Below are 26,462 nucleotides of genomic sequence, written 5' to 3'. Positions count from 1 at the left end.
TCACACAAATTGGGCATCCCCCCACCTTTATTGTTGAAAACTTACATCTCACATGAAGAATTGTGGCAAAGGAAAGGATTATTTAAACCAAAGCCTTTTAAGTTCCATACATGAATCATTTGTATGTGTCCCTGATTTTGAGGGTCATTGTCGTACATTGTGTCCCACATTTGGGTTACAGAAGGCTGAGAGGTTCAGTGGGTCAGGTTCAGGCTAGAGCTTATTGGAAACATTTTATTTTGTGTAATTCAGACCAGTGTTACAGAGATAAAAGACTTCAAATCTCTTGGCCAGTCCAGCCCTCCCTTGTGTGTGTTTATAACACTTGATGCTATAAGGAGGTAGTTTTTGTATTCCATGCATGTGTTTATTAGATATGCAGGATTCAGAGTGTTCAAAATGGGTTTTATAAGATGCTGCTGACAAAGCTATTCCCAATATCGTGCATCCACCCAATCTTCCCTGCTTGTAATGGAAATATTGCTTTCAGAAAGCAAAAACTACTGTGGATGAAATTAAAGTACTAGAAACTTCATTTCAGGTACATAATTCCCGGATATAGAAGACCATACTTTCAGAAATACGCTTGCATTTTTGCAAGCAATGCACACTAAAGACTAATGCATACAACCCCTGAATTTTGGGTGCATAAATGTATGCACAAGCTCGTGTTAGTGTTTGTACAGTACACTCTTGTATGCATACTTTAAGACCTGGTCTACCATCTACAGGAGTTGTTACTTCAGGTAGTGACTGTAAGAAACAAGGTAGTGCCCCTGACAATTAATTGCAAAATTACCAGCCTGCCACTGGGTTGGTGGTGATACCTCCTGTTTAAAAGACCATGACAACATGTTGGAGCAATGAATAAACCTTCTGAAATAGAAATTCCACAGATGGGCTAGGTCTGTATGTATGTAATGTACAGTATGTGTAATGCACCATTTCTTCCATCTGAAGGAATCTTCTAGCCAAAGAAGGATTTCCTTAGATAGGAGTTCTATACCCACTCATTCACTTCAGTATGATGTCCTTACAGATTTAATAATAGGACATATTTTGGGCTTGTGCCCAGATACATTTATACAAAATTCCAGGAAGAGAATAAAAATCCATAATTGTCCAACATATCTACTCTAAAGAACAGGATTTTCATCCTTTAGGAAAAAAATTAGAAAGCTGAATTTATCAGAATTAAAGATCTTATCTATCTGACATTTTGTGTTGATAATTAGTGTAAAATTTCCTGCACATTTGGATGATTCTGTTTGAGCAGGAAAAGAAGTAAAGGAAAGAAACATTTTTGTGTCCCCCCCCCCCCCAAATAGCCAAGTCAAGGATATTCCTATTTAACAATGGATAAAACACAAATGTCATGCTAAATCTCCAAATTTAAGTAGGTATGCAATGCACCTTGGAACCTGAAGTTCATCCAGAATTGCTTTGTGTGTGTATTTCCACTAGAAGGCCAAGCAACAGCTTTCTGTTTTAGCCCCAAACCTTCCAGGTCATGTTTTGGTTCTGGATCTGCCACGTGTGGCGATCCTTGTAATGCAGTGGATAAAATGCCAGTAATTACTAAATGACAGTCATTCCGTTTTTTCTGTACTCCTATTAGTTTGCTGTTTCATTTGAAAACTCTCCCCCCTCCCCCTCCACTCCCTCCTTAGCATAGAGCTGATCCATGCCAGTTTAAATCAGTGCAAAGGAAAGGCCTGGGCTCTCGAAATGATGAAGAAGTGTAGCAGCTACAATTGGCTGGCAGTGAGCCCGCATGTTCAACCCCTTTTTATAGATTATTGACTGGAGTGGAGTGCGGTGCAACTTCTGTTTTTGGACTAGGCAGATAGGCTTATATAGAGCCCAGCTTACCTTTCTAGCTTATTTGATGTGGAATGCATGCTGAAAATAGGAAGTCTTGCTAGCAGGTCGGGAGAAGTTAGACCAGCTTTTGTACTGTCTGTCCCAATGAGTTTATCTGCCCTGAAAACATACCTTTTTCATTTTATTAATTCTCTTAGAAGAGACCCTTGTAGATGAAGTATATAGTGTGCTTAAATTACTTCAGGCTAGTTCCTTATCAGCATTAACAAATGAGGATTTGGATACAGAAAGACTAAATTTGTTGGAAGGATGAATTTGGATACAGATAACACCATCAAAATTGGTTCTAAATTGGTTAGACACTCTTAAACCTGATAATGGCGCCAAGGGGACAAACCTGAGAGTGATACGAGAAACAAGCAATGCACATGAAATTAAGGAAGAAGCTTTCAGATTACAGGTATTGTATGCAACAGAAGCACAATGGCTCAAGGGTCTTCACCCTCAGGCGTCTGTGACCTTCTCGGCCTGCCGCTTATCAAGCAAGTGCCCACTAGTGCCTTCCTGGTAGTGTAATATTTAAATCTTGAAGTGGAAAACTTTCAAAGCTCCCCTAGGGGATTTGGAATTAATGAGATGAAGGAGTCCAAATCTAGTAGGTGGCTTTGAAAATCTCAGATCTACATAATAAAAGAGCATTCTGCCTGGACTACTAGCTGCTGCTCTATACCAGTCACAGAATTATGATCACTGGGGTTAGAACTGGTGACACTGGGCCCCCCCTGCCCTGGAGCATTTCCTTTCTCTGCTAATACCAGAACACATCTGTAGCTTCCTTCTGAACAAAGCTTTTTTTTTTCTTTCTTGTTTTGTTCTTCGAAGGTTTTGTGCTTGCTGGCCCTTGGGGTTCTTTTCTGTTTCAAATAGGCCGGTTGCCTTTGCTTATTATCATTTGGATTTCGGAAGTCGTCAGGTGTGGGTTCCCATACATTGAAAAGTGTTGTTAATTATTATTTTTAGTGCGGGGGGGAGGAGGGGGAGAGAAATTCCCTGAGTGGGAGAAATAACGTGAAGTAAATGAATTGCTACCTTTTCCTCCCCTAAAAATGTCAAGAGATGTGCCAGGAAGAGACAAACCGTCCCTTCTCCTTTTGATTTCAGAAGTGAGAGGTTTCAGGGGTAGAATCTGTAATGAATGGGCATGCAGTACTTCCTCTGAAGTTCTGTGTACAGAGCAGCAGGAGCAGGAAGGTCCATTTTGAATTATTTGAAGACATCAGTTTAGGAGAGTATGTGTAGGATCCGGGGTGGCAAATATTAGAGTACGTGGGAGCCAAGGGTGGGAGTGCACTTAAATCAGACCCCACCAATATGATCACTATAAAGCAAGGAAACCACTAGTTAGGTCAGCCTTCTTTCACATGCCTCAACTCAAAGCTAACCGATTAAAAAATAATAATAATTTAGGCTGGCTATTAGTCACAGCAAAAACAAAACAAAACAAACAAACAAAACATGGTTTTGTCTTGGTAAAAAATGCAAGCATCATCATTTTTGTTTGAAAAACAGGTAAAGGCAGACACACAATAATTAAGTTGTTTATGATGTGAAATTATTAAAAAAATACGGTTCCTTTATTTCACAATAAAATGGTTCAAAATTGTTTAGTAATAATTTAAGAAATACACCTCTACCCCGATATAACGCAACCCAATATAACACAAATTCGGATATAACGCGGTAAAGCAGTGCTCCGGGGGCAGGGCTGCGCGCTCCGGCAGATCAAAGCAAGTTCGATATAACGCGGTTTCACCTATAACGCGGTAAGATTTTTTGGCTCCTGAGGATAGTGTTATATGGGGGTAGAGGTGTAGTTTAAAACAGTGTGTCTCAACCTTTCCAGACTACTGTACCCCTTTCAGGAGTCTGATTTGTGTTTCATACCCCAAGTTTCACCTCACTTAAAAACTACTTGCTTACAAAATCAGATATAAAAATACAAAAATGTCACAGCACACTATTACTGAAAAAATATGCATACTTTCTCATTTTTACCATATAGTTATTAAATAAACATGAATATAAATATTGTACTTATATTTCAGTGTATAGTACATACAGCAATATAAAACAAGTCACTGTATGTAGGAAATTTTAGTTTTTACTGACATTGCCAGTGTTTTTATGTAGCCTGTTGTAAAAATAGGCAGATCTCTAGATGAGTTGATGTATCCCCTGGAAGACTTCTGCGTACCCTCACGGGTACACGTACCCCTGATTGAGAACCATTGATTTAAAACAGTGTAAACAGCTGTACTCCATGGCACTTGATAAAGTTGTGAAAAATCCTACAGTTTTAGACAGTACTTGGCTGACTTGGGTGACAAGATCATAAATGGGATTTTGCTGTATGTTATGTTGGTATAAATCTGGAATAACTCTGCTGAAATCAATGGATTTACGATGACATAAACCCTGTGTCAGTGAGATCAGAATGAAACCCAAACATTTAATGGGGGAAAAAATGATAAAATACTGGTCCTGCCTGTGACCAATGTAATTCTAGTTATCTATATACCATGTGAAGAATGGTCAAACTTCCACAAGCCTATCCAGCAGTCCTGCCCTAGGAATTGCAGCCCCCTTTGGCTCAGGGGTAGCCCTAAGCAATTACCCACGACTAGGTTTTTGGGTGGGAAGATCAAGTGGCGAGTTCCCTCGCCGTCTGCACTGGGGTGTGGGACTGGGCCCAATGTATGTGTGATGTTGGCCCTAATACAATGTGTCTGTGTGGCCCACAGAGGCATTAATTGATCCTCTACTAATGCTTGCTAAGAGAGATCACCTTGGTGTCATTGGTGTTTCTGGAAGTGAAGGAGCAGGATTCCAGTCCTAGCTCTGTGTGACTTACATAGAAATTGTTGGTAAATGGTTCTACCACCCTAGTCACAAATTGCTGAGTCTACATAGGATAACTGGGTATAGAGGCTGGGAGAAATGTGGGTCTCCAAGTAGTTGTTTATCCTACGGTGGTCTGTTTAGGCCAGTATTCAACTATGATCATTTTGAAGATTATAAGGTGGTTTATTTAGCTTCCAGGGGGTTACAGTTCTTTTGAGCACCTTTACTAGTGAAGTGGCTCTTACTTCCTTACTTTAGCAATCTCCTCTCCAGCACTAGAAAGTGTATTGTATTACTGGAAGACTTAGTTTCACTCCTGTGGACTCTCAGCTCAGCATCTGAGGTGGCACAAGGTTACTTACTTATGGATTGGAGTAGGTTTGAAACTGTCACTCCTATTGTATAAATAAGGATTATGAGCCAATTTCTCTCACCCTTAATCACATTGAATGGTAATTTACCCAAGTAGCCCCACTGGAATGGATGACTGCATTCAATGAGACTACTTGGGTACTATTCAGTGTTAGTAAGGGAGGCAGAATCTGGCCCTATATGTACAAGAAACATCTGTATCCAATTCATAGCAGCTAGAAGATGGTAGAAATGAAGCACCTGGGTTAGTATTTTGTGGAATATGTTGAACGTGTGGTGGGAAAAAATGAAACATTGAGTGGGCTGTACACAAAATAGAGATGCAAATGTCTGTGCTGTCGTATGTTAAAGGATTATGGTTCCAGTTGTAAGGGATTTTTTTCCTAGGCCTCTAAGTGTATTCTGTTTCCTAATCTAGTGTCTGTTTACTGCCAGGGGAAAGTGCTTTCTTTGTGGTAAATAGTACTTTGTTTGACTTCACATTTTTTTCAGAGAGATCCTGTACTCAGAAGAATCTCCTTCCCAGATCTCTGAGAGACAACTGTGAAAATAAACCCGTTAGTGTGGGGAATTTCAGAGGCATTGCAGGAGGAATTGCCAGTGAATAATTCAATTGTAGTACCTCAGTGGACATAAGATGCATTTTATGTACATTATTATTCAGGAGTTCAGTTAACTACACTGTGAAGGCATAGTGAGGTGGATACCAGGAACATGATTTTGGAAGTGTCCCCAACTCCTGTCATTATTTTAACCTGCAGGTGTGGTCGTGCCTACTGTCCAGCCTTCGTAATCTATATTTCTTAGTAACTCAGTATCAAGCATGCTGAAAATTACCAAAAATCAGTACTGAAAATAACTTTTTTCATTGTAAAATCTTCCAGATTTGTCCTAGAATTAGGACTCTCTCTTTTCCTTATTAAATAATGTGAGCAGGTGGGGGGAGTGGGGAAGGGTGAGACACTGATTGAAATTAAAGGACAGAGCATTTAAAATCAATAAAAAGAAATGCTTCTTTACACAGCATGTACTGGAGTTGTGGAATTCATTGAGATAGGTCATCAAGGCAATCTGTAAAAGGACCACAATATGAATAGCTGTTAAGAGCATTTATAGCTACGGTATGATATGGGTAATTATAACTCAAACTACAGGAGGTGTGCATTTTGCCTGCAGGAGTCCAAAAAGAAGTTTTTCTTTTATGTTCAGCATTATGCAGTTGGACTGAGGCATGATGTGGGTACTTCCGTAGTATTTTTATTTCAGTAGTGCCTAGAGACCGCAATCAGGCTTCTGGGTTCCACAATTTTAGGTACTGTACAAACATATAGAGAGAGGCAATCCCCACCACTAAGAGCTTATAAAATAATTAAAAATGAAATGTAAAAGATGGATGTAATGCAAGGGACGGGGGGAGGCCATGGTAACAGTAATGGACTCTCACTTTTCTTGAATCATTGAGTAACTGGCCAGCAATGGGGGCAGGATGTTATTCCTTGGAGAAGGGTGCACCTGTGTTCACTGGGGCTGTGTCTTGACCTATCATTTGTCTCCTTTTCACTTGTTTCCTCAATAAGTGGCCTAACTGCACCTGAACAGTCTTGTCAAGGGAAGTGCAGATTTGTGTTTGTTGAGGCCTCCATGCATGCTGCTTCCTTAAGTCACCTGTGGGGAGAGGTTGAGTGAGTTTTGGGAACAATGACATGTATCTCCCTCAGCTTGGAGGCAGAACTCCTTTGCAACTGTCCCTGTCCCTGTCTCCTATCCTAAAGTGATAACTCCTGAACTCTAAAGGGGCGAGGGAGATCACCAGGAGAGCTGGAAAAACTCATAACTTCCATTTCACAGGAAATGTTGATTTCCCCCCCCCCCCTTTTTTTGTTCTAAATCGGAACACAAACAAATATTTTGGAAAATTCTGAAAAAAATAGTTTCAAAAGTTTTGTTTTGGAAAATTTTCAAAACTTTATTTCAACATGAAATGTTTCTTTGGAATTTTATTTTGTTTTATGATTTTTTTATTTTATAATTGTTACATTATTTCATGTAGTAGTAATGAATAATGACATGCCATATGATATTACTACTGATGTGTCATAATATGACAATAATGGAAATATTATATTTTTTATTTTATTTTAAAATCATTCTGAGCAGCTGTTTAGTTCTGATTGAAACATTTTATCTTATTTTCTAGAAAAACGATTCCAGACTTAACCTAAGGATATTGAACACAACTGCTCCTCTCATTAGTACACTGGGTGCTTATCTTCCTTTCGTGTTCAAAGTGTTAAACTGTTTCATTGCCGCTAACAGGAAACACTTTCATCTAGAAAATAAGATGTTTCAATCAGTACTAAGTAGCAGCTGCCCCTGATGATTTTTAAAATAAAGTGAAATAAAAAATAAATTAATAAAATATTCAGACTAGTATATTATGTCATATGTCATGTATGTCATATTATGACATGCAGCAGTGGAAGTGCGTAATAGGATATGACTTGACATGATGATGTCATTATGTACAGCTACTATGTCTGAAATAATGTAAAAATAAGAAAAGAAACAATGAAGAAAATAAATAAATTTTCAAAGGCCTCTCCATAGGGAGGGATATCAAGCAGCCAAAATAAAAGATGCTACTTGTACGCATAAAGGCACTTCTGTGTTTAGAATTTAATTTCCCTGCTCTTATGCTTTGTCTTCAGCAAAGACAATTTGGAATAAGATATGCACAGTGGGGTATAGGTCTCATCATAAAACATCTTAATTATCTTGAAGTTTTAAAGATCTGCAAATCCCACAGCTGGCCCAGGTAACAATATTTTGACCACACACCTCATGTAAGTTCAGGTTTTTAGATCCACCAGAGTAATCTCATGACCTTGGAAAATGCTTCTCTGTTAGCTTTCCTTAACGGAAGTTGCTTGTGATTACTAGAAAAGGTCCATCATGTAGGAGGACAAGTGGTTTTCTCTGTATGTCTAGGTGGATAAATAACATAATGGGATAGATATTTCCCAAGATCTGAAGACACCCAACTCCCATTGACTTGTGCCTTTGAAAACCTACTCCTACCCTGAGTTTATCGCATTTTTAACAGAGCCTAGTGAAATTCTGTGGCTTTGCTTCATTTCACTTGTGCTCACATTTTCACTTAGTCAAACCACATAATTGTTTTGAAATCAAAATGTTTCATTTTGACATTTTTGAAACTATAAGTATTTATTTTTTTCAGTTTGAAATGGTTTCAAATTCTTTAAAAAATGTATTTAAAAGATGTTTAGAAAATCTAAAAATAATGCTCAAAATTGAAACAAAATGTGTTGCTTCAGGTCAAACAAATGTTCTTTTCAACTTTACTTTTTTTTTTGCGACGTAAGGAAATTGCCTGTGAACCAAAGCTATTTTTCCAGCACTATTTGGAATAGCCCAATGGCTGTTCAGGTAGGGATCCCATCCTGCCTTGGTGGCAGGGTCTATGATTGGGAAAACCTGGGGAGCACTCAGATACCCAGGCTGGTGAGGCCCTAGCCTGTGCCAGGCAATGCAGCTGGTGAAGATTCTGGTCCCTCACATTGGATTTAAAACCAAATCCATTGCACACACTCACTGCTATAATTAGTAACACTGGGATTAAACAAGAACTGGCTGAAAAATGACAATTATTTTTGTGAATTTTGAAATTTTGTTTCCGCATGTCAAAATCAACTTTAAAAAAAATTTAAAAAAAAGAGTATTTTGGAAGTTTTGTTGTCCCCTTTCTTTTCCCTTTTTCCTGTTTTCCATTTTGCCATGGGAAAAAAAATGGGGATATGAAAACTGTTTAATTAAATTTTGATTTTTTTCTCGAAAAGTTTCTAAGAAAAATATCACTTTTTAAAAAAAGGGCCATTTTTCAACTACAAACTTCTTGACTGAAAAATTTCAACCAGCTTTAGTTAAAGTGTATTTGGAGTGTGTGTTTTGGAGGCTCAGGTGTACAGACCTGTTTCATTTGCTTCCTCTTCCTTGCTGTAAGATGTGAAGCTGGACAATTTTTTTGTTGTTGAAAAATTATTTTTTCTAGGGCTAAAACTATTCAGTCAAAGGGGAAAAAAACAAAAGAACTGAAGTATATAATTTAAACGTTTTGTTTCAAAATGTTTTATTGTGACTTTTCAGTTCAAAATGGTGTTTTGATTTCAAATTTGGCATATTAAAAAACAAAACAAAAAAGGATGAAAAACATGAAGTGTCCAGATAGGAAAAAAAAATAAAAAAAATTGTTTAGAGTCCAATTCAAAACATTTTTTTTGTTCTAAATGAAATATTTTTGAGGATTTTTTTTAATTTGATGAAAATTTTTGAAAAAAAAATCATGATGGTTTGAACTGAACCAGATTTTTTTTTTTTTTTTAATTTTTCAGTTTGGCCCTGACCCAAAAAATCCATTATTTGCTCATCACCGGTGGGATGCCTTCACCTCATATATGGCTTGGAGGAGGAATGAACAGGCTCAATCCTGTGCTTCCCAGTAATCCCTAGTATTGCACATTTCATAGGACGTCTGCAACAGCACTGTTGTGAATAAAGGTGCTGGAACTCTTCCAATAAAGCAGTCCCATTCCTGTGGATTAGTCCCTAGATTTCCTTATCAAAAGACAGCACTCCCTGCACTCAACTCTAAATGCTAGTGCCCAGCACAGCACTGATGCCTAGGTATGAAGTCAGCCCAGGACTAACGACTCCTATGTGGCTCCATTAATTGAAAGACATTATGGAAATGAAAGGAGAAATCATCCCAGAAATTCAGGAATTGTGGAAAAACTATGAAGATCCCATACCCTCCTTGAGTCACTGCTTCAGAACAAGACAGATACTGTATTCCACCTTGTCCTATGTCTCCTATTCTTTGCATTGCATGATGGTGGAAGAGCGCTTATAAATAAACATTCAATGTCCCTAGCTAAAAAGAGGAGGAAATGTCAGAAAACACAAATATAAAATGCAAATCCAATTAATGTTGTAATTGAAGAAAAGGGGAATTCTCTTATTCTGTTACAGATAATGCCCTGGAACTCAGAACCTAGATTTACTAGGATTATGAAATAGGCCATTCATCAAATGTCAGCTTTAAAATACCTGACATTAATGGAAGGTAGAGCAATTGTCAAACATAACATTGTTTCAATATGCACTCCGTTCTTATTGTAGCTGCCCCTGCTGTAGATTTCCTTGGCCAAGCTCCAATGGCATTCCCACTGGCAGAAGAGAGTTCAGACTTGGTTCATAGTTATTGTATTTTAACCCACTGCAGACTACTGCCATTAATGCATTTTCCTTAGTGTTCAGGGGTGGCAGGTTTGTATAATTTTTGGTGGTGCCCAGAAAGGGTCCAAGTCCTGCCCCCCATGTCTGCCTTGTAAGCTGATATATATATTTTTAAATAATGTAAAAATGGACTGGAAACAATGTGTGTGTGGGGGGGGGGAGGGAGGATGAGGGCTCTGGCTGGGGGTGAGAGGTCTGGGGTGAGGCTGGGGATGAGGGGTTTGGGGTGTGGGAGGGACTCAGGTCTAGGGCAGAGGTTTGGGGTGTGGTGGGATGAGGGCTCTGGCTGGGGGTGTGGGCTCTGGGGTGGGGCCAGGGATAAGGAGTTTAGGGTGCAGGCAGGCTGCCCCGGGGCCGGGGCCAGAGAGGACAACACCCCCCAGCCCTCTGCCCGCTGGCAGCAGGGACATTCTGGGGAGGCGTGCAGGAAGGTAGACGGGGCTGGGGGAGAGACACGGCCCCAAATATTGGTGGAGCTGTGCCCCCGGGCCCTGAATATTGCATATAACTCACTGCCCCTGTTAGTGTTCACTATGCAGGAAGTCTGGAAAATGCTAGCACTCTAGAGGTTAAATGCAGAAAACATAATGTACTTGATTCATTAAAATGTAGAGATCCATGTTTGGTTTTGTTTTGATGCCATATTGTGGCTTGCTAATAGCGTTTCAGCACTCCCAACAGGATAGCCCTGGCTTATGTTAATATTTGATTAGAGTTTAGAGTACTCAATATAACTTTTGGACAGCTGAGACTGCCATCCCTAGAATTGGAAGATTCTATTTCTGAAGGGGAATGGAACAACATTTAGTGATTATTTCATATTTTCTTTTTAAATGCTAGTCCTGTAGGGAAGGCTGTTTTATTTTTGATGGAAGAACTGTTTAAGATCTCAACTCAGTAACAGAATGGGTGCTGACAAAGATGTAAATGGTCAAAATCACTGTGCATTGGTCTTTCTTGCATCTCATTAAAGTCCATGGTAAAACTCCCATTGATTTCAACAGAAGCGAAGCCACTTAGGTCAACACCGAGTACCTTTGAAATTCCCATTGTATCCTTACAGTGTACAACCAAGTATTTATAAATCACTTCCTTCCTTTATTTACTTGCACAGTTCCAAGCTCAGAATCCCTAGTTATTGCTGCAAAGTTAGACTATGTCACAAACATACTGAAGATCAGAAAACTGCGAAGTCCTTTTTGGAGGCAAAATATATTTTAAAATATTTAAAAAAAACAAAAATTGAAGACATTCTAATAACCTGTTCATGACCCCACATCTATCTGTCTTCATGGGAGGTAAGCCCGGACAACAGCTCTATGGAGGCTAATAATACAGTTCCTTATATATTATGGTTTGTGTATGTAACTAAAGACCTTACAAAATTGTTAGGGTCCCCATTCTGTCACTTCTATATAGATACAGATTGAAGAAGTATCAGGTTGGGTCCCCCAGAACATCTGAATGTTGCTGACTAGAATTCCCATCTGGATTGATAACTTGTTTTGTGTATGCCTTAAGATTCGGTGGATAAGACGATGCTACAAAACAAGAGGACTGACCTTGATCTATGCAAAGCAGGAGAATTTAGTAGTTTAAACTGGAGTAGACGGTGGCATTCTTTAATGAGGAGGTGTGGCCCACAGAAAGAAGAGGTCCCAGAATAAGAAGCTTCATGTTGATTAAAGCAGAGGCTGTGGTGAAGTTAAATGATTGGCCCAAAGTTGCATAAGTTCTGTGGTAGAGCTGGGAACTAAACCTACACATGTAGAACTCTCATTATGCCTTAACCAGAAGTAAATTTTTCCTCCTGGACTTCGCTTTCTCTACCATCCCAAAGAGGAAACAAGGAAAATAAAAGTGAGAGTTTTTAAATAACCAATATGTTTTTGCTGGCCCATTGTGTTTGTGGAACATTACAGAAGCGCTGTTTACATCTACCAAACCTATATGTTCATCTAAGAATTTACTGCAAGAGCCTGATTTGAATGAGGGGTTTCTTTAAGATACATTCAGCTGTGGACTGCTCCCTCATTGGAGTTATTTCAGTAAAATAATTACCTGCCCACTCCCCTGCTCTCATTTGCACAAATGAAATTTATAAAGACATCATCACAATGCAACCATTATTGTCTATTTAAAAGTTTTCCTAAGAATTTTGTCTTTATTTTAGCAGTCCAAAACACACAACAACAAAAACCCAAACATACTGGTTTCTTATGTTCATGTGTGTGTGCATATACTATATATACCTACCCACTTCTTACTGTGCTGTCTATATTCTAATCTCGATTGTTTAGAAGCCAACTTGCAAGGGGCACAGAGGGGGTGGCTAGGGGTTACAGGAATCTTCTGAGTCTGGTAGGTATATTCTAGCTCACCAAAGAATGTCAGACAATGTCTCAAATAAAAGCCAGTGTCACACTGGTCAGATCAATATAATTGTGTATGGATGTTGTGTAAGGAATTATGTATTGTGACATACCAGGGTACAATCTAGACTAATGAGCAGCTCTGTCACCCCTGCCCTGAAACCTTGGGTGCCTTTCAATGCTTTGCTGAAGTAACTACCACCTGGGCCACTCACAAACTGCCTTCCTATATGTAACTGTAGCCTGCCAGCCCCATTTGGGTTATACTCAGGCTCTGACCAGCCTTGTTTATACTTCAGGGTGACCCCGACACACCCCCAGTCATAGATTTCCCCCAGAAATGTATGTTCTGTACTTCCCAGGTTTCTCCTGAACAATACAAATTATATCAAGTCTGTTATTTCTTTAAAAAAATAATATGCACACCACTTGTCACTCCAAATGGAGTTTCCCAGACACTTCAATTAAAACACACTGGGTTAGATAAAACAAGAAACAATTTTATTAACTACAAAGAGATTTAGTTTAAATGAGTTCAGGTAATGAGATATAAAAGTCAGAAATGGTTACAAGAAAAATAAAGATAAGATGTTTACTAATATCTAACTTAGCAAACGATATCATATTCAAACAAAGTTTCTCATCACATATTTTCAGCAGTTTTACTGGCCAAACCCTATCAATAAGGACCCCTTCTCCTAGAGTTCAATGTAGGCTTCCTTGTTGCTTCAGATCCAGTGAATGCAATGGGCAGGGAGAGAAAGAGGGGTCTCCTTGGGTATTTGTTTCTCCTTTTTATAGTGTCAGTCCGTCTGTTGAAAAACATTTCCAGCTTGGCACCAGGAGACAAAAAGTATGTGTGGAAGAATGTTCCCTGCTGCTTTTTTTCTCACATGTTTGTGCTTTCTTTGTTTTCCTACATGATTGATGACTATTAACTGTTTAAATGCAAATTGTGCAGAACACACATTACTTTGTTTAGGACAGACCTCTTTGCCAACTTCTGTTTGGACAGGGCTGTGGAGTTGGGAACATGTGTTAATAATACCATACAGGGGTATCTTATAACTTCACATGCAATGTTGCCACACATATTTTACCAGAACAATAATGACCAGCAAATGACGAGCTTTCTAATGATACCTCAAAAGACAAACTTTGTACAAAAATCATTACAATTGTGTGTAGGGTGTGAATACAGTGGTACATTCTGTCACATGTGTATATTTAGTGAAAATATGTTCTTAAAGTTTGAGTCTAGGTACTGGTCACCAGCAAAAATGAAAAAATAGGTCTTCTATCAGACAAATATGTTTATCCATCTATCTGTTTATGTGTAATTTGTTCTTGTTCACAATGAGTCTTCTATGACCGGTCTGAATTGAATGCAAAAGAAGGATAATGAGAACTTCAGAAAGAAACTAACAAGAAGAGAAGAACACTGTGTGGGGAGGAGTTGGGGAAGGGAGGAGAACCTTGTATTGAGGTGTACTTCACAGATTTGCTCTACTATATTTGGGGGCAAAGACAATACCCTGACATCCCTCATCTAGGAAGCAAATGTACAGTTGGTTTGCTTCATTAAAATGGGTTCTCAACCAGGATTGATTGAAAATGCTGGAGAGAACTTTGGGTGAGATAAACTTCAGACAGGAGCTTAACCTGTTAGTTTAGTTTCTAGACAGCATGTTATAAATTTTATTTTATACATAACCATTTGTTTCCAGTATTCTTAGTCACTGTCATTTGAATCTCTATTCTTTTAAAATAAACTTATTTGTGTTTTCATTATAAGTAGATCTAAGTGCTGTAGTATTAAGCAAAGTGGTGATCCTGCATTGAATATTATAAGCTGGTGGTAGGCCTGGTAATGCTGTGAGTGTTCAGTGCATAAGGGGTGTCAGGGTTCCCTACCCACTCTGAACTCTGGGGTACAGATGTGGGGACCTGCATGAAAGACCCCCTAAGCTTATTTCTACCAGCTTAGGTTAAAAACTTCCCCAAGGCACAAATTCTTCCTTGTCCTTGAACGGTATGCTGCCACCACCAAGTAAGTTAGACAAAGATTCAGGAAAAGGATCACTTGGAGTTCCTGTTTCCCCAAAATATCCCCCCAAACCCCTTCAACCCCTTTCCTGGGGAGGCTGGAGAATAATATACCAACCAAATAGGTAAACAAGGTGAGCACAGACCAGACCCTTGGGTTTTTAGGACATTAAAAACAATCAGGCTCTTAAAAACAGAACTTTATTAGAAAAAAGTAAAAGAAGCACCTCTGTAAAATCAGGATGGAAGATAATTTTACAGGATAATAAGAGTTAAAACATAGAGGATTCCCCTCTAGGCAAAACCTTAAAGTTACAAAAAACAGGAATAAACCTCCCTCTTAGCGTAGGGAAAATTCACAAGCTAAAACAAAAGATAATCTGATGCATTTCCTTGCTATTACTTACAATTTGTAATCTTAGATGCTTATTTCAGATATGGCTTTAGGACAGGGGTCTCAAACATGCGGCCCGCAGAGTTATTTTCTGCGGCCTGTGAGCTCCTCGCAGCCCCCCTGCTCTCCCCCAGCATTTACCTAGAGCGTCTCTGGCTCGACACGCACCGGGGCAGGGCCTGCCCTGCCCCCACGCCGCTCCGGGAACCCAACAAAACCTGGGGAAGGAGGGGCGCAGGGGTGTGTGTGACTATTGCTTCAGGCACCGCCCCCAGCAGCTCCCATTGGCCGCGGTTCCCCGTTCCTGGCCAATGGAAGCTGCTGGGGGCGGTGCCTGAAGCAACAGCCATACACACCCCTGCGGCCCTCCTTCTCCAGATTCCGTCGGCTTCCCGGAGCGGCGCAGGGGCAGGGAAGACAGGGAGCCTGCCCTGCCCCTGGTGTGCATCCGGCCGGAACGTGCCCCCCGAACTCCTCCTGCAGCCGACCCCCCTGCCCTGAGCCCCCTGCCGCACCCCAACCCCCTGCTGCACCCCGCACCCTCCTGCACCCCAACCCACTGCCCTGAGCCCCCTGCTGCACCCCTTCTACACCCCAACTCTCTGCCCTGAGCCCCCTGCTTCACCCCACACCCTGACCCGCTGCTCTGAGCCCCCTGCTGCACCCCAACCCCTTGCTCTGAACCCCTGCTGCACCCCACACCCCTCCTGCACCCCAACCCCCTGCCCTGAGCCCCCTGCCACATCCTGCACCCCGACCTCCTGCCCTGAACCCCCTGCTGCACCCTGCACCCCTCCTGCACCCCAACCCCTTGCCCTGAGCCCCCTGCTGCACCCTGCACCCCAAGCCCCTGCCGTACTCCTCATCCCTCCTGCATTCCACACCCCAACTCCCTGCCCAGAGCCCTTACCACACCCCACACCCCTCCTGCAATCCCTAGGGGCAGGGAGGGGGCAGAGTTGGGGTGGGAATTTTAGGGAAGGGGTTGGAATGGGGGCAGGGAAGGGGTGGAAAGAAGCGGGGCAGGGGCAGGGCCTCATGGAAGGAGTGGAGTGGGGGCAGAGCCGAGGGCGGCGGGGGGGGGGAGGTGTCAGTAAACACATCCCTTGGGCCAATGTACCAGTCCTCATGTGGCCCTCGTGGTCATTTGAGTTTGAGACCCCTGCTTTAGGAGATGTATTTTTCTTGTGCTGGTCCCTCTCTGTTCCGGAGAGAACATCGAACAGAGCACAAAACAAAAACCTTCCCCCACAGATTTGAAAGTATCTTCTCCCCTTATTGGTCCTTTTGGTCAGGTGCCAACCAGGTTATTTGAGCTTCTTAACCCTTTACGGGTAAAGGAGGGATTTTATACTACCCTTAGCTGTATGTTCATGACAAAGGGCTAGACCAGGGGTGGGCAAACTACAACTTGTGGGCTGGATCCGGCCCACTAGCCATTTTAATCTGCCCCTCGAGCTTCCGCTGTGGAGTGGGGTCTGGGGCTTGCCTCGCTCCAGAGCTCCAGCCAGGGAGCAGGGTTGAGGGGCACTCCACATGGCTTCCGGAAGCAGCGGCATGTCCCCACTCTGGCTCCTACGCGTAGGGGCAGCCAGGGGGCTCCACTCCACACGCTGTCCCCATCCCAACCGCTGCCCCCACAGCTCCCATTGGCTGGAAAATGCAGCCAATGGGAGCTGCAGGGGCGGTCCCTGTGGATGGGGCAGTATGCAGCAGAGCCGCCTGGCTGCACCTCCACGTAGGAACTGGAGGGGGGACATGCTGCTGCTTTGGGGAGCTACTTGAGCACCATCTGCAGCTTGCACCCCGGAGCCACCCACCCATGCCCTAACCCCATGCCCCAGTCCTGATCCCCCTCCTATCCTCCGAATCTCTTGGTCCTAGCCCAGAGCACTCTCCTATACCCCAAACCTCTCATCCCCATCCCCCCCGAGCCCTCACCCCCCTCCCGCACCCAACTCCCTCTACCCCAGCCCCCCTCACATCCCGAACTCCTTATTTCTGGCCCCACCCTGGAGTCTGTACCCCCAACTAGAGCCCTCACCCCCTCCCACACTCCAACTTTGTGAGCATTCATGGCCTGCCATACAATTTCTATAACCAGATGTGGCCCTTGGGCCAAAAAGTTTACCCACCCCTGGGCTAGACACTGCAGGGAATGTTCCAAGTATTCTGTGTTTATTGCATGCACATCACTACCTGTACAGAGAGAGCGAGGCCTGTGGAGACCTGGAAGGCAGTGTTTGTGTTCCCTGATGCTGTTTGTTTCCGGGACCTCATCCACGGCCGGTACAGACAAGACTGCTTCATGCCAAGGACAGGTGGGGGTGAGGTGCTTCACAACCCTGGGCATCCCTGGGGTGAGTCACACCTACATATCTGTTTAGTCATAATGTATCAATCTTAGGGAACCTACCCTGATTACTTTAAACAATTTATGCATCACTTAGAGCTGAATAGGCCTGAATTTGAATTTTGTGTTAAGACCTACAGCAGGAGATTTATCACTGAAATGTAGATTTGTCCTGTATTTAATGCTTAGTGCTTCACTGTTACTCATGAGTTCATTATTCATAGATTTTAAGGATTGAAGGGACCGTTTTGATCACCTGATCTGCCCTCTGTATTATATACATTATAGAATGTCACCCAATAATTCTTCCACTTACCCAGTAACCTGTAGTTTTGTGATTTTTGAGATGCTCGTTGGTTTACTTATTGAAAGGTTAGCAAATCCTTAAAAATTTAATGAATTTTTACCAGAAAATGTATGGGTTTGCTATTTGTTGTTCACTTTTCGTTATCTGTTCTTCTTTTTTAAAAGTTTCAGATAGACAATAAAGAAGTACAAACAAACATCATGTGACATAAATGACTAATCACGCATCACAAATAAAGAAGAGGAAGTAGCCAAAATGCAATTCTGAACATCCTTCATGCTGACTTACTTTTGTTCTCATAAGCTATTTGGTGAATACTTACAAATAACTAATATGTTAATAGAAATTGCGATTGGTTTGTGAACAATTAATGAATAGGAAAGTATAGGAGACTTTCCTGTTGCTAAGAGAATTATATGGAGGTTAATGAGGTTGCACAGGTGTAACTAAAACCCGAACTTGGCCCAGTATGTATGTACATACATATATATATGTAGCTCGGTGTGTGTGCGTAGTGTTCCTCAGGATGACAGAACGGGATTGGCTTTGAAACCTACATAGGTTACTACTGTCCCTTTAAGCCCTCCATTTTCTTTATGTAGTTAGTTCATGGCACAGTGCATTACCCTCAGAGCCTTCCTTTCTTCCAGAGTGCCTTGAAACCATAGGGGTGTTTTCTAGTGAGCGCAGATAAAATAAATGCTATGCATCTTCTGATGTGTCATAAAATACACTCATGCTAGTCTGTGAAAATTGATATTTATGATTCAGAGTGGTATTGTTCCAGAATTAATGGGATACTAAACTTAACTGAATGTTCCAGATGGAGGATGGTGTAAAATGAAATAAAGCCAGTCTTGATCATTTGGGACTGGTTAGTGCAGTATGTCAATCTTGAGTAAGAGGCGGAAGGTGGGAGATACTTATCAACCATTTCAGGGGGGAGAAATTAAGGGGGGAGCAGGAATGGAGACAGGTAGGAATTAAAATTGCCTCTCCAAAGATTTGGGGGTTGTGGTTTAAATAATATATTCTAGTAGCACAGTAACATTTTACTATAATCCCTAATATTTAGGCCTTTATATGGTGGCTGTAAACATTTTCTGGGACTTGAATCACATCTCCTTGAGTCCATTCTTTGCTCTGACATTGATTTTCCACGTGAGCCTCTCTGATCTGTGCATGCCTCATTTTCTCCATCTGTAAAATGCAGATAATGCTTGCCTGCCTTCAGTCTTTGGATCAAAGATGTAATAGAACAATGTGTTACACAAGATTAATTTGCATTAAAGTAAAGGAAATTTTAAAGAAATATCCCCTATAGAAGTCTTATAGCATAATTGTCCATTATGAGTGATTTACAGATATAACAAACACCTCTGAGCCACTCACAGTAGCCACAATATAATTAAGTTCAGTATCCACAGGAGAAGAATCATACCATAAACTTAGCACTGTGACACTAACATTTAGAAAGCAGAATTTCAGAAAAAGGAAGACACTTGTTTAAAAAGGCCTTAACACCAGACGTAAGGAGTAATGTAGGAAGTAAGAAGACATGCATACCCTTAAACAAAGCAAACAAACAAAGGAAGCAGGAATGCAAAATAAAAACCTAGTATGGTTACATGACCAGGTCAAGAGTTTGTTAGTGCCAGCTAGGTTTTGTTCAGAAAAGGAAATCCAGCTCTAGTGAAGCCACAATAAAATATTTGTTCTTCTTTGAGTGATGATCCCTATCTGGATTCCAGACGTGGGTGCGCATGTGCAACATGTGCCAGAGCTGGAACTGTTCACAGTCATATCCATTGTGCATCATGCGTCGGCCATGTGGTGTGTCTGAGGTTTCAGGAGACTGCGCAGGTTGACACCGCTCCTGTTCCCTCTTACTGCTGCATGGCCAGAATCGGAACCCCTGTTCCTCAATGCTCTTAGCTTGCTAAGAGAACTCTTCTCCATTCCTTCTGTAAATATTTTTTTCTAGTTGTATATAGTTGTCTGCCAGTTTTTAGTCAGCTAGGGCTCCCCTGTTGGACTTTTTTCCCCTTGCTGGGCACTCCCCCATTCTGGGGACTACGCCCTGGCAAGCTGGCTTCAAAAGCTGTGCTTCGTGCCTGTGCTCCTTCTCTGTAAGCAACAAGCCCCAACGCTGTCTCTATTGTCTCGGCAAAGCCCACGTACCTGGCCCCATACCCACCCCCAACTGCGGCCCCAGCCTCGGCCCCTTTACCTCTGTCCATGTTCCCCCCTCCCTGAGCATGGCCCCGCTCCTGACCCAGGCTCCGGGGGGGGGGGGGGGGGGGGGGGGAGTGGGGGGGGGTGGGAGGAGGCATGGACAGGGAGAAGTGGGGTGCACAACCCTCAAAAGTTTGGGGATCACTGTTTTAGTAGCACCGGCAAGTAGCACCATAACATTTTCACTATACTCCCTAATATTTAGGCCTTTATATGATGGTTGTACGCACTTGCTGGGACTTAAAACTTTCCTGAGGTTTAGGGAACTCTGAATCAGGTCTCCTTGAGTCCATTCTCAGCTCTGCCATTGATTTTCTGGGTGAGCCTCTCTGATCTGTTTGTGCCTCACTTTTTCCATCTGTAAAATGGAAATAATGGTCACCCGTCTTCAGTCTTTGGATCAAAGATGTAATAGAACAATGTGTTACACAGCACCAATGCTGTCTCTGTAGTCTCAGTAAAGCCCATGCCATTGCCCACTGCTCCATCTGCTGCTTGTTCCTGTCTTGAACTCAGGAAACTAGGGAACTTCACCTCTGCAAACCCCTGATAGGGGAGGCTATGTGCCCACATTTGCAATCGAATCTAGCACCGATGGATCTGCTGGAGGAATGCCCCTCATCAACGGTGAGCACCTCCTGAGCCCTTCCTGTACAGCAGGAGCTCTCAAACTGGGGGTCGGGACCCCTCAGGGGGTCGCGAGGTTATTAAATGTGGGGGTTGCGAGCTGTCAGCCTCCACCCCAAACCCTGCTTTTCCTCCAGCATTTATAATGGTGTTAAATATATAAAAATGTGTTTTTAATTTATAAGGGGGGGTTGCACTCAGAGGCTTGCTATGGGAAAGGGGTCACCAATACAATAGTTTGAGAACCACTGCTGTACAGCATCAGAGGTATTGGTGCAACCGCTAAAGCCCCACTGTGCATATAAGAAACACGGGCATGGGCATAAGGGAGGCTCACTGATGGGAAACCACCGCTACATGCAGCATTGACTTCCCGAGCTGTGCTAGGTCGCTTTGACAATGCGCTTATCCTGCCTTCCCTTCCCCTCCCCTCCAAGGACCATAGTCAGTACCAGGACCTACTCCAACGCATAGCTGTGACTCTCAGTGAAAGATGTTCAGGACCCACAGAACCAGTTCCTGGACATCTTGTAGCCTTCTGGGACTTCCTGCATTGCCATCCCTATCCACAAAGTCACCTTGCAACCAGCTCAAGCAGTCTGGCCCACCCAGGCTTCCTGTGTCCTACCCCGAAGTGGGTGTAACACTGCTACTTCCTGCCATCTAAGGGTATTGACTCCCTATTTACTCCCCTGCCCCCCCAGCTCGCTTGTGGTTCACACAGCAACCGAGCACACCTGGCAACGACACCTCAATGTCACCCCTCCTGATTGGGCAGTGAAGAAGCTTGACCTGCTGGTGCGCAAGGTCTGTTCCTCCGTGGGCCTCCAGCTCCATCCTGCCAACTACCAGGCCACCCTGGCCAAGTATGACTTCCTCGCTTGCTCCAAGTTGGCAGAGTTCCAGGCCTTTCTCCTGACAGAGAAACAGCAGGATTTTCAGGCCACACCTTTTACACTCGCTATGCCATTGCCCCTGCAGCAGTGGCGGATGCGGCATACAGACTGTGACTTCTTGAGAGCCCTTGCACCCGCCTCCATGCTGAGCACTGCTCGCTACTCTCCCATGTCTGGAATCTATATAGGGAGCATTACTTGAAAAAGAAGAGGTTACTTACTGTAACTGGATGTTCTTTGAGATGTATGGTCCCTATTTGGATTCCAGTACCCACTCTCCATCCCCTCTGCTGTAAGCTCCATTGCTTGCTGGTAAGAGGGACTTGGCAAGGTATCGACCCATACAGCCTCTTAAAGCGTCGGACATACCATGTGGCTGACGCATGTGCAGGTCAATGGACTTTACTATGAACAGTTCCAGTTCCGGCGCATGGCACGCATGCGTACCCACATCTGGAATCCATTTAGGGACCACGCATCTCAAAGAACCTCCAATTACAGTAAGTAACCTCCTCTTTCAAAACTTTCTGCAAGGAAATGGAAGTTTTTCATTTTCAGGTTTTCCCGTGAAAAATTTTATTTTCACAAAATTGTGTTTTTTGGTGGGAAAACTTTCCACCTGAAAAACTTTGACCAGCTCTACATATCTATTACATTACCTAGTAACAATCATGGAACAGCCCCTTACTCTCTACTACAGAGTTAATGTTGAACTGGAGCTTTATCTGTACTGTAGTATGAAAGAAAACCTACTTCTTGAAATCCAATATATACATATGTTAATGTAAACTCCAAAGTACACAGCTTCCCCACCCCCCCTTGCTTTCTAGGTACAGCTTCCTCACAGTGACGGTTTTGAAAACTCATAGACTCATAGACTTTAAGGTCAGAAGGGACCATTATGATCATCTGGTCTGACCCCCTGCATGCTGCAGGCCGCAAGACCCTTCCCTGGACTCTACCGTTGAAGTCCCCAATCCTGTGTTTTAGTAACTTCAGTCGGCTGAGACCCTCCTGCTAGTGATCCCTGCCCCATGCTGCGGAGGAAGGCGAAAAACCTCCAGAGGCTCAGCCAATCTACCCTGGAGGAAAATTCCTTCCCGACCCCAAATATGGCGATCAGTAATACCCCGAGCATATAGGCAAGAGTCTCTAGCCTGCCCCTTGTTGGCCATTATGCTATTCATGTACCATTGCTTGGTTTTCCTTGGCTACTATGTTTTATCATTAAACCATTCCCTCCATAAACTTATCCAACTTAATCTTAAAACCAGACAGGTCCGTCGCCCCCACCGTTTCCCTCGGAAGGCCGTTCCAATATTTCACCCCTCTGACGGTCAGAAACCTTCGTCTAATTTCAAGCCTAAACTTCCCCCCGGCCAGTTTGTATCCATTCGTTCTCGTGTCCACATTAGTACTAAGCTGGAATAATTCCTCTCCCTCCCTTGTATTAGCCCCTCTGATATATTTAAAGATAGCAATCATATCCCCCCTCAGCCTTCGCTTTGTCAGACTAAACAACCCAAGCTCCTCTAATCTCTTTTCATACGACAGGTTTTCCATTCCTCTGATCATCTTAGTCGCCCTTCTCTGCACCCGTTCTAGTTTGAGTTCATCTTTTTTAAACATTGGAGACCAGAACTGCACACAGTACTCCAAATGAGGTCTCACCAGCGCCTTATACAACGGAAGCAGGACCTCCCTATCCCTACTAGATATACCTCGCCTAATACATCCCAAGACCGCATTGGCTTTTTTCACCGCCACGTCACATTGTCGACTCATAGTCATCCTGCGGTCCACAAGGACCCCTAGGTCCTTCTCCTCTTCCGTTACTTCTAACCAATGCGTCCCCATCTTGTAACTAAAATTGTTATTATTCATCCCGAAGTGCATCACCTTACACTTTTTACTATTAAATTTCATCCTATTTCTGACACTCCAATTCACAAGCTCATTCAAGTCTCCCTGCAGAATATCCCTATCCTCCTCCGAGTTTGCAACTCCTCCCACCTTCGTATCATCCGCAAACTTTATCAGCCCACTCTTGCAATCGGTCCCGAGTTCAGTTATAAATAGATTAAATAAGATGGGTCCCAAAACCGAACCTTGAGGCACTCCACTAGTAACCTCCCTCCAACCCGACAATTCGCCCTTTAATACGACCCGCTGCATTCTCCCCATTAACCAATTCCTTATCCACCTCTGGATTTTCATATCGATCCCCATGTTTTTCATTTTAACCAATAATTCCTCATGGGGTACTGTATCAAACGCTTTACTGAAATCCAGGTATATTAGGTCCACCGCATTTCCCTTATCTAATAAGTCCGTTACTTTCTCAAGGAAGGAGATCAGATTCGTTTGGCACGATCTGCCCTTCATAAAACCATGCTGTAATTTATCGCATTTGCCATTAACCTCAAGGTCCTCAACTAGTTTCTCTTTCAGAATCTTCTCCAGCACCTTGCACACTACTGATGTTAAACTAACAGGCCTATAGTTACCCCGGTCACTTTTTTTCCCTTTCTTGAAAATAGGAACCACATTGGCTATTCTCCAGTCTAACGGGACCACCCCCGAGTTTACAGATTCATTAAATATAGACTATCTTTGAACAAATTTCAGTTAAATAATCAACTAATTATTTTGAGAACTACTGTCACTATTGATAATTTTTAAAATATTATGTTTATATTGAAATGCTTTATCTGTCGGCATTTTCAGTATTAAAAAAAATAACCCCATGAACTGCACAGGCAGCTACTGAGGTGGATGGGAGTTTAGCAATGGCACCAAGAGGTCTTCAGTGAATATTTCTTGGCTCTTTCATCCTTCTTTTGAGAGTTAAGTTCCAGAAACCTGCTACTAAAAAAAAAAAAAAAAAAAAAAAAAAGTTATCTCAGGTGCTGGGAACTGAATGGAACACTGAGAAATAGTTTGATTTAATGTAGCTATTTTCACCATTTTAAGTTAATTTAGTGCTCCTGGAAATGTGCTGAATTTGAGAGTCTTGAGGAGTTGGGTCTTCAAGACTAGTTATCCATAAGATTACCTCACATCCATATGTCTTTATTCTGACCTGGAAGGACCATTTATAGGGATGAGAGAATATTTTAATCTCCACACTCCTTCAGTTCTTGGCTTCTCTGCTGACAGTGCTAATAAAAGAGCCAACTGTGATGGTGGTTTTAGTGATGTGGATATCTGTTCCCATGGGATAGATGTCCACTATCATAAAACATCAACAGCTATCAAGAAATACACTAAAAACCTGCCCCAGATTTGCACTAGTTCGTTACAGGTAGTAGGTTCTGATTTCATTTTTAAATCCCTGAGACATCTTTATTTAATAGGCACTGTACCTACTTAGAAGCTACTGTACCTACTATTTGTTTTTGTATATCAACTGTTATATTGTAATACATCTTAGACCTTCCGTTGTTTACTAAAGTTTCCAGAGTCCCAGTGATATACTGTAAAATCAAGTCATCTGAGGCAATAGGCGAGAATGCACAGTTGTCTTGTAATGTCATTCCAGGAAGGACAAAGGCAGGGAATAAAAAAATCGAATTCTTTGAAGCCTCATTGAGACTGAACACACTCTTTTGGTAAATTGCAGGGTTAGCATAAGGAAGTAAACATTATGCCACTTTGTCTCCCCCATCCAGAAATCCCCGTGAGGGAATTGAACATCTTAAAATAAGTCTTGGGAGGTATATACACATTTTAAAAATTGGTGGTGGTGGGTGTGTAATAGAGAATAGAAATGGATGAAATCCTAGAAAACTGAATTTGTAGTGTCCAGCGCAGTAAGGTCCACAAATTATCTTGAATTTATCTCCTGAAGGCCTTTTTTCCCAGCCTCCCTAAAAATTAAGATACAGATATGCTATCTAGCACAAACAAATCTTAAATACTGGTTGTCAAAGTGGCTTTACATTTTTTTCTGCCTTTTTAATATTCAGTATATTTTAGTTTTTGCCTGTACTTAGGTGGCAGGAGTTGATTCTCTTTTAGAGGCTAGATGAACACTGTATCTCATTGTTCTACATTATAGGCATGTGATTGAAAGCATAATTCTCATCCATGTGTCTGTGTTATGTGTTATATCATGTATGGTGTATATTTATCAGTATATACCCTGATGGAAAACATCTGTATAAAGATAACTTTTTAAGCCATCCTAGAAGATTTAATAAAAATGTATAGCTGAGCAACAAAATTCTACAGGAAGAGTCTTTAGGGTCAGGGGAGAGAAGGAGAGGATATCATTCATTTATATTATATAGGTTTCTAGAATAATTTCTAGAAAACTATTCAGTTTCCACAAGACCCTATAGGTCTCACAAATGGGTTGTTTGTGTGTGTGTGTGTGTGTGTGTGTGTGTGTGTGTGTAAAATATCTATTTTATATATAATTTTCTTTTCATATACACGCACCCACATGGAACATATTCCAGGCTGTGTCTGAGCTGGACATGGTGGTGCGCATGTAAAAAAGGCTTTAAACAGAGGGGGCTCTGTAGAAAATAAAATAAAATGGAGCAACAGGCTGCATTAACATTTCTCTGGATTCCCTGCCAGTTAACTGGGGGAAAGATGAGACATGTCTGACAGCCCCCGGTTCTGATCCTTGCACTACCACAAAGTCAACATGCCATGAAGGTGTCAAGTATCAGAGGGGTAGCCGTGTTAGTCTGAATCTGTAAAAAGCAACAGAGGGTCCTGTGGCACCTTTGAGACTAACAGAAGTACTGGGAGCATAAGCTTTCGTGGGTAAGAACCTCACTTCTTCAGATGCAAGTGAACAAGCATCTGA

General features: G+C 42.2%; 1 protein-coding gene across 24 annotated transcripts in view; it reads left to right on the top strand.

Moving 5' to 3' along the window:
• KCNMA1 (potassium calcium-activated channel subfamily M alpha 1) overlaps nt 1–26,462 on the top strand; it is an 871,895-nt gene that overhangs the window by 65,284 nt on the left and 780,149 nt on the right. The gene's annotated exons all lie outside the window — the stretch shown is intronic.

The sequence above is a fragment of the Trachemys scripta genome, chromosome 7 (genome assembly GCF_013100865.1).
Source record: "Trachemys scripta elegans isolate TJP31775 chromosome 7, CAS_Tse_1.0, whole genome shotgun sequence".
Classification (NCBI taxonomy): Eukaryota; Metazoa; Chordata; order Testudines; family Emydidae; genus Trachemys; species Trachemys scripta.
Note: the sequence above shows the minus strand (reverse complement) of the source record. Positions and strands in the feature narration are given on the sequence as shown.